Source organism: Crocodylus siamensis, chromosome 10 (genome assembly GCF_052110815.1).
Source record: "Crocodylus siamensis isolate JL-2025a chromosome 10, ASM5211081v1, whole genome shotgun sequence".
In the NCBI taxonomy this organism is placed as follows: Eukaryota; Metazoa; Chordata; order Crocodylia; family Crocodylidae; genus Crocodylus; species Crocodylus siamensis.
In genome coordinates, this window is record NC_143404.1 from 36,221,350 (window position 1) to 36,236,374 (window position 15,025).

The following is a 15,025-nucleotide window of genomic DNA, read 5'->3' on the forward strand; positions in this document are numbered from 1 at the left end:
ACTCTTTCTTCATTGTTACAGTATCTTATGAGAATGTGAAAAATTATGGTCTGCAGTAATGCTCATTGTAAAGAAGAGGAGCTGTGGGAGAAGCCCCCATGGCTGCCTTGCCTGGCCCCATCCCCCACTCATCCCCAGCCTCCCCGAACTTTTAAAAAAAAAAGGAAAAAAAGCCCCACACTCACCAGATCTGGAAGCGGCGACTGGGGCCTCTGAGGGCTTGTGGCAGAGCCCCCCTCCTCCCCGCTCTGCCCCACCCCTATGCAGTGTGGGACAGTGGGGTGCAGGGAATGGGGTCAGGCAAGGCAGCTTGGCATCCATGCAGCAGCTGCCCCATAGCGCAGGTGCAGCGCTGCTTGGCAGGGTGCCACGCGCTGTCTGGGAGCTGGGGCATCTCCACGTGTCAGCTGGAGCCCAGCACCATGAGGCCCCAGTTCCTAGACAGCACACAGTGCCAAGGGGGGGGGATGATCCCTGCTGCCTCCTACTTCCCCACGCTGCATGGTGGGGCTCTGCCATGAGCGCCAGAGGTCCCAATCACCACTTCCAGAGCCAAAAAGTACGGGGATTTTTGTTGTTGTTATTTTGGTTTGGTTTTCTAAAGCTCCACAGTCACCAGCTGCAGGAGTGGCAACTGGGGCCTCTGGGCATTCATGGCAGAGCCCCCCCATGCAGCACCCAGGCGGCATTTGTCGCATCATGCAGGTGCAGCAGAGCTTGGCAGGGCACTGGGAGCTGGGGCAGCTCCAGCAGCCAGCCAGAGCCCAACAGCACATGGCCCCAGCTCCCAGACAGTGCGCAGCAGCCTGCGGGAATGCGCTGTACCCATGTCATGGCGCAACTGGTGCCAAGCGGGGGGGGGGCAATCCCCACTGCTCCCCACTACTCCATGCTGTGCGGGGGGGCAGGCGCTGCCATGAGCACCCTGAGGCCCCAATCACTGCTCCTGCTGCCAGTAAGTACAGAGGTTTTTTGGGTTTTTTTGTTTAAGTGCTGGGACTAGGCTGGGGCTGGGCAGGAGATGGGGCCTGGCAGGGCAGCCATGGGGGCTTCTCCTGCAGCTTCCCCCACCCAGGGAGAGGCCGGCACAGCCGGAGGAGCCGCAAAAGAACCTGCAGCTGCCCGGCTGTGCCTGCCTCTCCCCAGCCGATCCAAATCACCGAATCTCTCTGAATCAGCCCCAGATCTTCTGAAGCTGATTCAGCTGAATTGAATCTTCAAATCAAATCACTGTCCTCCAAATTGGCCGAATCTAAATCCAAATCGAATACTTCCCTATTTGCACAGCCTACTAGTTAGAACTAGAGATTTTAAATCAAATACTTTATTCACCAAAAACTGAAGATTTGAGTAAAATAAATCTATTTGCAGGTTCATGCTGAATTTATTGAAAAGGTGCTTGCCAAACTATTTTTAATTCAATGTCAGAACTTTGTTTTACTGTTTTTAACTCAATGCTTTTATTGAAATAACCTCTTTTCAAAATGGATCTAAATTTAAGTTTTTTTTAAATATTACTGTTGTTTTTCCCATTTCAGTGGGGGGAAAATATTTCCTTTCAGGTAGACTTAAAAGAATTTCTCTTTAAAATTGTAATCCATCTTATACCTGAAAAACTGGTCATTCTCTCAGATCTAATAGTATACTCCCCCCACACCCTTCCTCAACTCTTGTGGAAGTCTCTCCAGCTCTGTGATCAGGACTCCACTGGGTGGACAGGCTTAGGAACAACAGCTTTCCTTCTACACGCTGGTCTGAAACCTGCAGATCCAGTGATGATCAGTGCAACCTGTGCCTCTACCAGCAGGTGGTGTTTGTGCTCTCACCTAACACTAAATTGCCATTTTATATACTGTTATCAATTGCAGTGCCCCAGTGAACCCTTCCATTTCATTAAGTGAGTGTTTCAGCTGGTGGTAGTGGTTTTAAGATGTGAAAGCACCATTGCCCGAGAAGAAAGGTACTCACCATGGAACTGAAGCAAGGCTCAATGAGCACACGCCATTCCGAGATCTCACTCGCTGCGAACATGCAGACTGACCAGAACGCAGCCCAGCATCTTGCATTGCTTTTGGATGGTGATGCCAAAGCTTCCAGTGCAGATCCTAGGGCTTGAGATATTTCCACAAATACTAAACAGCTGTTGTGAGGGCAGATTAAGTATTCTGAAAGACTGAAAAGAAAGACAAGCCAGGAGCCAGCAGGTAAGAGAACTCTTATATAGTTATTGATATGAACTGAGGGGGCTTTTTGATAGGGCTTTCCCTGAAGCACCCTGATCAGACAGGGCCTGCAGTGAAACAGAAGCTGCTTGCGCTTAAACATGGACCAAGGACTGGGGAGACAGCAATAAGCCCACTGGCAGCCATGTGAGAATTCTACATGAAAACTCCATTTATAAGTGATTTAGTAGGAAAACTTCATAACTCACAGGTGAAGGAGAAAAACATACTGGAGAAAAGTGTGGATCAGATTTTCACATGTAGAGGCAGGTCTCCTTAAACATATTGGCTCTTAATTTAATCCTCAGGGTGACTCCTTTATAGCTGATGTACTTCAAAATATTACTAGTGATGTGGCTAGAGAAATAGGGTATGCCAAGATGAGAGCTATTCACAAGTGTCCTAGAGGTCAGATGTGAGAGACCATTTTCTGAATTGGTCCTGTGCAAGATTATATTTTCAGGCAGCATGGAAAAAAAGGGCCAGTGGTGGCAGAACTGCCCGAGCAGAGGGGTCACACCTTAGAAAGCAGAATCTGCAGGTGCAATTAGGCCACCACTATCAACTACTAGAACAGCACGTGAAGAAATACCCAGAGACTTGTTACTATACGTCTATAGACACTGATATCTAGAAGACCACAGTGGTGTGGAATTAAGGATCTAAAATAGCTTGAGACACAGAAAACAGCCAATGCTAAATGGTTAGAAAACTAGCACTGCAAAAGTTTAATCAGTAACTGTTAATAAACCCTACAGACTACTGGAGGAAGACAACTCCCCTTTGGACTTGGACTCTTTTCACGCAGCTTCCCCCACTCAGGGGGTGCCACACTGTGTTAATAGTGACCAGTATTTCTCGTGTTGGTGTTCTGGCAGTAGATTTAATCTGAGGGTGATCACAAGAACTCTTTGGGTGTTAACAGAACAAATACGTTCCTAGCCAATATTCCAGATAGCCGTTCTGGACATGTGTAGGGTGCGGGTGGGAGCATGGTGACCATTGAGGCATTACAGGCATTAGCGTAACTAGATGCCAAGTTAGAAAGGGCACCAGAGTTGCCCTCTGTCCCCATGGAGTCTGTGCTCTGGCAGTATCACCAGACCAGGAACTTTAAAAAGAGTTCCCAACTGCTATTGCTTTAAGAGCAACAAAGCTGGGTTGGGGAGAGCATGCAGCAGCAACAGCTCAGCCAGGACTGTTTAGAAGTTCCCAGTGTTGGTAAAGCTACTGCTTCTGCCCCCACCCCAAATCATGGACACATGCCCTGCACCTACCCTCTGCACTCAAAACCATATGTCCCCCTAGTCACCTCTCCCCCCCCACACACACATACACACACTCTTCCTCAGATTGCCCCAGGTGCCATCTTGGCTTGTCATGCCCCCACCTAAAGGTGCCTGCATCAATTGACAGAGGTAAATTGTAATAAACTTGTGGTGAAACCATGTCATCATGCAATAATATCCCTACAGAGAAGAACTGTTGCAGTGAATCTATAAGGATTCTTTGGCATCACAAACATCCAGGCAGGATTACTGGTTTCCAAAACTCTGTTTTAGACTAAATAAAGAATGACCTCTGGGAAAGAGCAATTGCTGTACTTTCTTGCATACAACATGCCCTGGAATATAATATGCACTTCATTTTTCAAAGGTGGAACCAAAGAAAAAGAACAGATTTTTATGGCTGCAAAAAACAGGGACAGAACCTAATCGTCATCTGACTCACCCTCCCTTTACTGCTTAACTGAAGCTGAAACTCTAGCTGCTGAAGACTGGTCTGCATGGGTGGATCTGTGATTCGGAAAGAGCTAAGGAGTCTCCAGAACTGTGAAACAGGAGGACAGAGACCAAAAGCAGCTAGCAGACACCAACATTTCCCTAAGAAAACTTGGTTTGTATATTGGAACATCAAAACCATTAAAATAGAGAAATGATCATTAACACCTGTAGAGTGAAGACAATGAGCCATTCAAGTCAATTGACTCTCTCAGCTGCCTGAATAGTAATGCCATAGCTGCTGCAAAGCAAAGCAGGAATCAAAGTAAGATGTTTCTATCCCAGATGGAAGATTAGTTTCCCTCCTTACTATATGCACCCCAATTTTGGGGGGCTGATCTTTGGATAAAAAGGTGTGTGTTGCAAGCAGGAAAATAAAGTAATAGAACTGACCAGAAGGTGCACCTAGAGAAAAATCAGATTATGGGAAGAGTGCCCACTGCAGCTGGTGTCTCAAAGCTACTCACAGAGACCAGTGTTAGGGTTATGAAGGCATCCGGTCAGCAAAAGAGCTGGGGCTTGACTTAAACTTAATCAGAGAAGGAAAAGAAAGTTAGTGATTAAAGCAGTTGTTCTTATGGTACACTAACATGTTCTGCAAGGATAATGAGGAGCTTGGGAGATGTGATACAGTGAAGCACTGGATTGTGCATAAACTAGGAAGTGTTCTCCCATGTCAAATGTTCCTGGAATATCAAGTAGCAAAGAAAAAGAAGCTAAATTGGGTGGTGGAGACTGGTCCTATGGTGCAATCTAGCTCACTTTGGACATCCATAACTGTCCAACTGTTAGAAAGCCTGCAAGAAAACACACGCTATGGCAGGGGTGGGCAAAATGCGGCCCATGGGCCAGATGCAGCCCGCCAGGCCATTCCGTATGGCCTGTGGGACCCCTAAAAAATTTGGAAAATTAATACTTATCTGCCCCTGGCTGTCTGACATGTGCCCTTCGATGGCTTGCCAAAACTCAGTAAGTGGCCCTCCGCCAAAAATAATTGCCTGCCCCTGTGCTATGGTATAAGCTTTGACTACAGGAAAGTTAAGTCGCTGATAGTTCAGAATAGCTGTTAGTTTTTTAAAAATTAACAACAAATAAAGAGTAATAACTAGTAATATTGCAGATACCTGGATAAAATGTTAATAGCAACATATATTAGTAGTTTTGAATTGTTACTTGGATACCATCAAATTATGGCACTGAAAGATCAAGCTGGTCATGTGGTCCCCTGCAGACTGGTAAGCAACTGCAGGATATCTTTTGGTGTCACACATACACTTGGGCATATTCCAGCAAGTAGTAAATAATCTTGCCCAAGTTTTGAGAACTGAGGACATCCTTAAGTATTTAGAAGGCTTCATTTCAGGGGCAACACGTAGAGGGTGCATGCAGGTACACATGTACCCTTTGCGCATGGCAGTGCACCCCTTACAAAAAGGCGCCGCCGACACTGTTGGCAGCGCCTACCGGCAGTCACCACTCACCATGGTCTGTAGGTGGTCTATGATCACCCCTGGCTGCCGCCACTGCTGCTGGCAGCACCTGCGGGTGGCTGCTAACCCGTGGCCAGTGCTCACCAGCCCTCCCCTCCCTGCCACTGACAGTGCCGGTGGCGTCTGCGAGAGCTCCCCACTCACCACTGCCCTGTTCCTGTTGCTGCCATGTCCCCCCAGCCACTGGGGGCACGTGCTGTTCATACTTCATTTATTTCCATAAAATGTGTCAGGAGCAGATGGGAGGAATGGAAAGGACTGTAAAGCTGTTGAAGGAACCAGAGTTTAAACTTGACATTTCCCCAGTTGTAAGGAATTCACTCACCTTCCTGAAAAACACAAGGCAGAATTCTATTATGTTTTATGTGCCTAAATGGCTCTTATACTCAGGTTGCAGTTCTATTACCCATGCAGGTAAGTGTCTATATGCATCCTAAGCATGCTCAGGAGGCTATGCATTATCCAGACACCTACACATCTATTTACACATATAACTAGGCATGAATCCTGGAGACAAACGGAAGAAGGATCTCCTTGTGTTTTAATCCTGCCAACGGAGTAGTTGGGGTACTTGTCTAAGAATCAGGAGATGCATATTGTAGGTCCCACCAACCCAGAAGGCGTTTGAATCTGTATCTTGCAAGCAGAAGCAATGCATAGCGGATGCACATGGGTGCATGTGCACCCCCTACACGTGGCAGTGCACTCCCTGCAAAAAGGCACCACATTCAGTTGCCACTTGCCACCCCACCGCTGGCACTGCTGGCAGCATCTGTGGGCGGTCCCTGATCGCCTCTGTGCACTGCCACCCCCTGCCAACAGCTCCAGCAGCGTCTTCCCACCACTGGGCTCCCACCAGCGCAACCATGCCCCGCCAGCTGCCAGGGCAGGTGCCATTCATGCTCTCAGGCTTCCCAGCAGAGTGCTTTAACAGGTTAGTGGTGGCCAGCTGCTTCAAAAGGATAAAAAGGACGGAGAATAGTTAGGATGTTTCCGCGCAGCCACATACCTACTAGACCAGCACGTAGTCTGCTGAACATGCACAGTAGCCATGCAGATGCTTATGTACCCGTACTGCACAGGTAAAAGAATCAGGAACTGTGTATAAGTGCCAAAAATGGCACTGATGCAGCTCGGTAAATGCTATTTAGGCGCAGAAATGGTTATAGAATTTGGAGCTATTGTGAGATAGGTTGGAACATCAGCCCCAAGTACCTATAAAGAGACTGGAAAGTTCAACAAACCACCAAAAGAAGGTACAGCAGTTTGTAAGCTTCTACAGATTCTACAGAGTTGTATAACCAGTTGTACCAGATAAGGAGAGATCATTTTGGACAGCAGAACTCCAAAAGCTCTTGAACAACTGAGGGAAGGACATCTGAACTAAGTTGTACTTACATACCTAAATCCAGCCTGCCCATTTGTGGAAATCTGTGATGTTTCAAAGTATCTGTTGGATTTGCACTTGAACAGATCAAGCTTAGTAGGCACAGACTACATAGATTCAGAGATGAAAATGAAATGAGAGAGAAAATCAAGTATTCAGTACAAAATTGGAGTGTCTGGTTATTCTGGGGGCCCTCAAGCCTAATTTTCCAACTCTACTTGGTATACACAGTGGCTGTGTCCACACAAGATGCTGACCATGCAGTAGCTTGTTACTACTGCACAAGAACTCGTTACTATTGCACAGGAGATTGTTACTCCTGCATAGGAGCATTGTGTGGCACAAAACTACTGCACAGTAGTTACAAGCTATTGCACAGTCGTAACGAGCTACTGCCAGTCAGTGTCACCAAAAATCTGTATAGTGATGTTACTGAGCAGTGGCTGCAAGTACTAAATGACTGTGCAGTAACAGCTGCGCAGTCAGCATCTCGTGTAGATGCTGCCAGTGTACACAGACCACAGTGATTCACAACTGGCCATGTCTGAATAGGCCTTTACAGTTCATTATAAACTTGGAAAGCAAACTAGTTGTAGATGCTCTCAGCCACATGAGGGCAGTGAGAACAGACTTAGACTGGACTCGAACAAATCAGAATCCTCAGTTATTCTTGATGTGCCAGCAAATCTGCCAAAGGAGGCCCAGGCTGGAGAGGTTCAGTGGAGCTGAAGAACTATTAACTCCTGATCTGACCACCAGCTTGCTGCTGTATGAGGGTAACAGGTTTGTCTTGCTAGGAAGCTTTCAAATAACAGCACAGTGCTCTCATGTTCACAAAGCAGGAGGCTTCCTGCAGATGCTGAACTGCACATCAGACCTGTTTTCTTTTTTTTTAATTACAGAGGTTAAAGACTGAACATTTTCCTGTCCTACCTGTCATGAAAGGAAATTACCTCAAGGGAAAGAGAGAACTCTTTTAGTGGAACTGCCTCAATCTACTGAGCCCTCAGAATTCATACAGATTGACTTGAGGCCCACAACCCCAACCGGCCAGTGGTACAAGGCATTTCTTCAAAAGTTTGTTGGTGCAGAAGCTGAAGGAAAAAACAAATGAGGTAAATTGCAAATGCTTTGACAAAACAAAATGGTGCAGTTTGACCCACAGAGCTGTGTTGAGGATGGAGTTTGAATCATGGTTACCATGCAGGTTTTGCCAACAAGTACAAATAACGAAGATGAATATTAGTGCTTCTCATAGGCAGCAAAATGGGGGACTAACAGGGCTTAGCCCCAGCGCAAGCATGGGGCAGCGGTAGGGCCACAAGTCAGCCCAGCCATGGGCTTCCGGCAGCTGCAGCAGGGGTGGGGAGGGGCACATGCACAGCAGTGAAGGAGGGAGTGGGGCAGGGGCACAATCCTAACTTCAGCATATTCCACTTTAGAACTACTTATCATTGCAACCTTACTCCAACACACTATTTTGTTTAAAAGAAGGGATACCCATAGAGCCCCATGTAATAATGCAATTTACGTGGATTTAAATAAAAGCCTGTTACCTTGTAAGTAAATAAGATCCAAAATGCAAGTAGTGCTAACAGAAGTAAACACTGTGAACCCTTCCTTCCATGGGCTGAGAGTTAGAGCCCAGCCCTTTGGCGCCCTTGGATCTATATTTTGCAGAAGACCCAGGTAGGGAAAGCAAGACTGGCTTTGCATTGTTTTGTATACTCTCCCTCTCTGCTCCTCACACCTCCTCCTACCCCCTCCCCCTCCCAACCCCTGGACTGATTCAAATCCCAGCCACATCCTCAAAGCTGCCAGGAGTCCCACCCAACTACCTACACTCTAAAAAGCCTACTTTCCCAGCTGGATCCCCACCTGGCTCCTTTCATTCTCCACATCACCCAGGCACAGCCCAGTGCCTGCGAAAAACTCGATTCCTACATATACCAGTGTTATACTTGCTTTTGCATCACAAAACTAATGGAAGAGGGCTGAAGCAGTATCTGGCCAGAGGCAGTAAATCCTTTCGCAAGAAAGATTGGACTCCTGCTGATCTCTATGAAAGGAATGATTTAACATATTAGCGCGGAAACAGCAAATCTGAACTAATTCGATCTCTAAATTCTGACAAATAGGTAGGAGGAAGATGTGGCAGAGGAGAAGGTGTGGCAAGCCTGCAGAAGAATGTGGGAAACAGACAGTAACCGGAAGCAGGCACAAGAAAAGCAGTTCTGTATCAAGAGCCATGCTGATTTTTCCCGAGCCCCTCTGCAAGCTATTCCTCACTCATTAACTGTAACTATAACAGTTTTAATAACTAATCTTGTGCAATATTTCCATGTTACGTCATTGGCTATAAACCTCTTCTGTCTGTTTAAACTGTCATTGTAACTTACAAAACTTAGTCCTGGATTTCAGCTGGATAGAGGACTTTAATTTGGGCCAGGATGTAAAAATCACAGGTGCTCTTGAAAACCCTAGCTAAGTGACTTTGGAATGTAAGTCCCATAGCTTTAGAGTGGGACTCTTGGTCCTATGTCACTGGAATAGTTTGGAAGATGCCATCTGATATCTTTACATAGAACTGGAACACATACAGAGAATGGCTACTAGTTCGATCAGGGAATAGTGACTAAAAAAGGGTTGATTTGTTTAGACTAACAACCAAAGATTGGGAGAGGAAAGATGACTGCTTTCCCTAAATAAATCAGGAGGGGCAAAGCTCTGAGACTGTCAGAAAAAGAACAAACTGGTATGACCTGGCCATCACTAAAATTTAGTCTGAACATTGGAAAGTTTTTGAGCGGAAGAGAGAGTTTCTGGAATAGCTTTCCATAGTATCAGTGGAAGCAAGAAAGATAGGATAGAACCTGACAAGTTTATGAAGTTTATAGGGATGTGATCACTTGTGAGAATAGGGGGTGAGTCTCAGTGACCCAGGTGTTCCTTGCCAGGCCTATGTCCCTTCCTTATTTATCTCATTATCACTTCCTAAACAAAGCATTTGGAAGGCATAGTTTATTTTGACTAATTGTGTGTTCCCCTTTTCCATTTCATTCACTTTAAGTAATCAAACTGAAGTGGTCAGTTATGCTCTTTCTAGCAAGTTGCATTTTTAATGGAACTACTCTGCACCCAGTACAGTCATACTTGTATTGAAGAAACTACCCAGAAAGAATCAAGTTTAGAGGATTTATTGACATTTAAGAGCTTTCATTGAAATAGTTTATGCATAAGGATGGAGAACTCGTTTTGTTCCTAAACAACCTGCATTTGAGCCAAAATTAATCTCCAATAGTGATCATGGCCAATTATGCAAGACAAGTGGTTTCTACCTAAACATCAAAGAGCACTTGTACATGTAACCAAAATTGCCTTCTTTTGCAATTTAACTGCTTTACAGTTAAACATATGAGTTTTTTGTGATTTAAATGTCCTCTTTGTGATTCAAAATAAAACACATCCTGATGTATTTTAGTTTGGATCAACATGAATTAAAACAATGTATCTATGGATCCGTCACATGTAAACTGAAATTCACTCAAGGACAGAGTGAATCCACCAGATGCCACTTCAATTTGCAGATAGGAGAGAAAGAGGATACCTGCAAATTTTAGGTACTTGTGTGTAATGTGTTTTTTCAGATGCCAAGTGTTGCAGTCCAGCCAACCCAACATGAATCAATCTTCTGCTCATCTGCACGGACACCTGCACACTTCCCTTCCTCCCCCCACCCCGACAATGTCCTGGCCAGGGTGACAATGGCACTGTCACCCTATAATCTGCCCCTGGTTCCATCCAGAAATGAAGAACTGCCTGGGCACCTAAAGGGGGAGCCCTGGAGCACTTTCATTTGTCCTTCAGAGCAAATGGCACCTGCTCTCTCACAGGACTGCAGCCTGTAGCCTTCATGCTTCATAATTTTTTTTCCCTTGTTCTGGCTGCCACACTGGTCATGATTGCACAAGCTCACCCCACAATCAGACCCATGGGTGCTCCTGCAATGGCAGCAGCCAGCCCTTACTGACAATGTCACCGTCACCCCATAATCTGCCCCTGGTCCCATCCAGGAATGAAGAACTGCTTGGCCACCTAGAGGGGGTGCCCTGGAGTGCTTCCAAGGGCAGTTGGTTCTGGATGGGGATTTACCATTTTTTTCCAGTTTCACAAGTTTTACAACCCTCTCTACTGGTGCCTCTGTCAACAGCTGTTGATTTGGCAGTGATGAGAACGAAACCAGGGAGCCTGGCTTGATGACCTCTTAATGGCCCACATTGAAAGAAAAGAAAATGGAAAAATGTATTTACATAGCTAACCATTACTGATGTATTGAGCATAATTTACATAAATTACCAAATGTCACAGCATTTAGAAGGTAACGGTAATCAACAAGCAATACTCTTCAACTTTTAAAACCACAAGAAATAATCAATGATTTTCATAACAACAACTTTTATTACAACAACTTTTATAACAAGCAATAACAATTGGCAAACATTACAATGTTTAAAATGACAAACAAGTGATAATCAATAATCAACAATTTTCACTGCAGATAAGTAATACTGTTTTCTACGTTTCTGAGCTGGACTGCCCTTCTATTCCCAGGAATGCCTCCTGCTGCATTGCCCAGATGACACTCAGCCACAGACATGATGTCATGCAATCTTGCGCAACCACACTGCGCAGGTACTGATGGTGCTGATGATCCTATCTCTCTGGGCATTGTTAACAGGCTTCCTATCTGGTTTGCAATTTTTGGCGGCAGCATAACAAGTGGATCTGAAAATCAAGGAATGCAGGGAATTGAGACTTTTTTGAAAGCTTTGTGCTCAGCGAATCAGGCAAGCAGATAAAAAGCTGTTGGGCAAAAATGACCAAGAAGGGCTTGCACCCCGCTGCACTGCCTAACTCGCCAAATCTTTAAAGCAGTGTCTGACTCCAACCAAATGCCATCCCCCATTTCAGCCCAGCCTAATCACAGGTGTCAGTTCAGATAACGGTTAACTTAAAGCAGAGGCAGGAAATTATTTTGGCTGGAGAGCCACTTAATGAGTTTTGGTGAGTTACCGAGGGCCGCAAGGGTAGCCTTGCCCCTTATCAGGTACCCTGCCCCCTGGTCACCATCTTGGGGCTGGAAGTCCTGCCCCTAACCCCTGACTTTTACCCCTGGATGTCCCTCCCCTTGCCCCAAAAGTACTCCTTTTGGGAGGGGAGGTTACCATCTTCCAACTGAAAAAAACCTAAATTGTACACCAAAAATCACACAATTGCAATAATATATTTAATTTCAAAAATATTTTGTCATGATTTGTGTGTGTTTTGTTGTGTAAATATAGGTGATTGTATAATAGCTCAAACTGAAGTCTTATTCTTGTACGCTGGGGTGGGAGATACTAGGAGGGAGCATGTGGACGAGTGTGGAGGATATGGCTGGGTGGTTATGAGGTTTTTTTGGGTTGCTGTGTGTGTATGTAGGGTGTAGGTAGGTGATCGTGGGGGGTTCTGTGTATGTGTGTCCATGTGTGTGGATGTGGGGGATGGCACCATGCAGTTCCTGGTTGTAAAGTGGGGCTTGCAGGTCTCTGGCTATGTGCCTCCATGTGTAGTTCTCAACTAGAGTGCCAGGAACTCCATGAGCTGGCCCAGCCTGATGGTGTGGGATTCCTCATGGCTCCTGGAACTAGTGCGCCATTGGGTTGGGCTGGCTCCGTGTGGGTCTCGGCATTACAGCCAGAAATCACATGCCACAGGGCTGGGCTGGGCTGGCTGGCTGGCTCCATGTCACACTGCACGGGTCCTGGCATTGCAGCTAGGAACTGCATGGTGCCTGGAGGGAATGGGACAGGCCAGGTCAAGTCAACTCAGTGCCACGCCGCCAGGAACAGCATGCTGCTGGGAGGTGCCTGGCTGGCTCCATGCCACACAGCATGGCACTGCTCCCTGCTGCAATATCGGGACCTGCACAAAGCCAGCCTGACCCATCCCTCCTCACCTTGATGGCACGGGAACAGAGCTGCTGGGCCGGGCCAACCAGCTCTATGACACACTGCATGGGTCCAGGCATTGCAGCCTGGAACTGTGCAGTGGGGCACAGTGCTTGCTGGCCCAGCCAGGCCGCTTCCATCAGTACATGGTTCCCAGCTGCAACGCTGGGACTGCAGAACGCAGCAGGAGTCAACTTGGACCCCTCAGGTCCCAGCTGGCTCCTGCTGCCACCGGCCCTGGCCCCTGTGCTTCCGCCCACGGCCATTCCCCCACCTCACCTGCCACTGCTGTCTTTCCCCTGCTACTTTCCTTCCTTCCCTGCTCACTATCACCACCCTCCTGCCCACTTGCTGCACCCCCCCGCCACTCAGGCAGCACACAGTTCCTGGTTGCAGGGCTGGGACCACACCGCACAGTAGGAGCGCATGGTGGCAGCTGGGCCAGGCTGGCTCCTGCTGTGTCAGCAATACTGACCCTCTCCCCACCCATTCTTGCCTGAGTTTCCTTCTTGGGCAGAGGGAGGCGGGGAACAGCCCTGGGGCCCTTATCACCAAGCCATAAGATTCTGCTAGGCAGAGATTTCCAGTTGGGGGCTGGGGGTGAGGTGGGGCCAGGTAGGCCTTGGTTCTATTGTCTGCTACTGGTTCCTTCTGGGTCCTGCTGCCACTGGTACCTTGTCATCTTTGACAGGAAGCCATGGGAAGATAATAATTAATTTTCTAACTTTTTTAGGGGTCCTGCAGGCTGGATAGAATGGCCTGGCAGGCTGGAATGCAGCCTGCGAGCCGTATTTTGTTCACCCCTGTGCCCTACCACTGTCTTCCTTGCTTGAGGCAGCACAAGTCATACCTGTGTTCAGCAACATCTCAGGAGGGGAGGATGGCTCAGAGACCTCTGATCGTCTCATTGCTTGGCATTCGAGTACTTACATTAGTGGATGGAGGTACCAATAATGCAGCACGTTATACGTGGGGGTGCCCTGCCACTGAGCTCTTGCTACTTCACGTCAGAAAGCAGCCCTCATAACCTTGGTCTTCACCTTGCACTGGGCCGCTGTCTTGTTGTGTCCACACTTGGCAAGTCTCCTGACCACATCCAGGTATATTTGCAAATTCACACGCGGGGTGTTGCCAAACTGGGTTAACACCTCAGGGTCCCCCAGGACCCACACCAGGCTCTTAGTCTCTGCATAGGACCAAGTGCCCTGATTTGCTCTCTTCTCTCCCTGGTCTATTCTCTCCTCAGCATTAGCCATCTCGGATCAAGAAGGGATACCCATACCCAGGCAGCTGTGCCTGACCTGGTCAAGTAAAGTTCACCACCCTCCAACTCTCATGTTGGTGAACAAAGTTTGTACAACAGACATGCTGGTGCCATGCTGACAACTTTGTTTCTTATGAGTATATTTGCTCAGTACAGGTTTTTGCAATTTTTGGCGCTCAAAATATCTGGGAGGTGTAGCAAATCAACAAACCATGCACTGATGGGTATGCCAACGAGGATCACCCACAGGTTCCCTTTTGGGCCATGATGCAACAGAGGGCTACCCACCAGTGACCCATATGTCAAGACACTGGTCCTTGCTCATAGTTTCCTACATACCTGGTGAGGCAATGAGTGACAATATGAATGAATGAAAGAAAGACTGAATGAATGAATGAATGAATGCATGACTGCTGACAGAAATGACCCGCTATTCATAAAGAAGGCCTGCTTAACACTCAAGCAGGCTCACAGATGGCCCATGATGGATGACAGTGGCCAGCATGCCTGCCAAGTCCATGCTGCCTGTCAGCCACTGGCAGATCATGGTTAGCAAGGCAACCCCAGGTCCTACCCCCCTTGTACCCAGGTGTTAATCCAACACTGGTACAAAATGAATAACTGCTTCTCCTCTTTGAGTGGGTTCATGAGTGCCCCCTCCACTGACCTTTACTTTGACCGTGGCATACATAAGCTGGCTTCTGCCTGTGCCAGTGCCAGGGACAGGGCATGCATGGTCTTGGTTGGTTGGGGGGCAGAGGGGTTGGACAGGAGTCCCCACTACTGGTGTCTGGGTCAATGGGTCACAGTGTCTGGGTCACTAACGTTGGCAGTTTCTTTTCCTCAGTACAACTTCCCAGAACCCCCCTGGCTGTAGCAACAGGCCATTCT

At 47.3% G+C, this 15,025-nt stretch overlaps 1 long non-coding RNA gene across 4 annotated transcripts in view; it reads left to right on the forward strand.

Annotated features, from left to right (window-relative positions):
* Positions 1–12,232, forward strand: part of LOC149856423 (uncharacterized) — a 60,317-nt gene extending 48,085 nt beyond the window's left edge. For all 4 annotated transcript variants that reach the window (XR_016444478.1, XR_016444479.1, XR_016444477.1 and 1 more), the window contains 4 exons: positions 1,869–2,204; positions 3,879–4,118; positions 7,783–7,995; positions 9,019–12,232. This is a non-coding gene — a long non-coding RNA (uncharacterized LOC149856423). The remainder of the gene's footprint in view (positions 1–1,868; positions 2,205–3,878; positions 4,119–7,782; positions 7,996–9,018) is intronic.
* Positions 12,233–15,025: the final 2,793 nt, after the last annotated feature.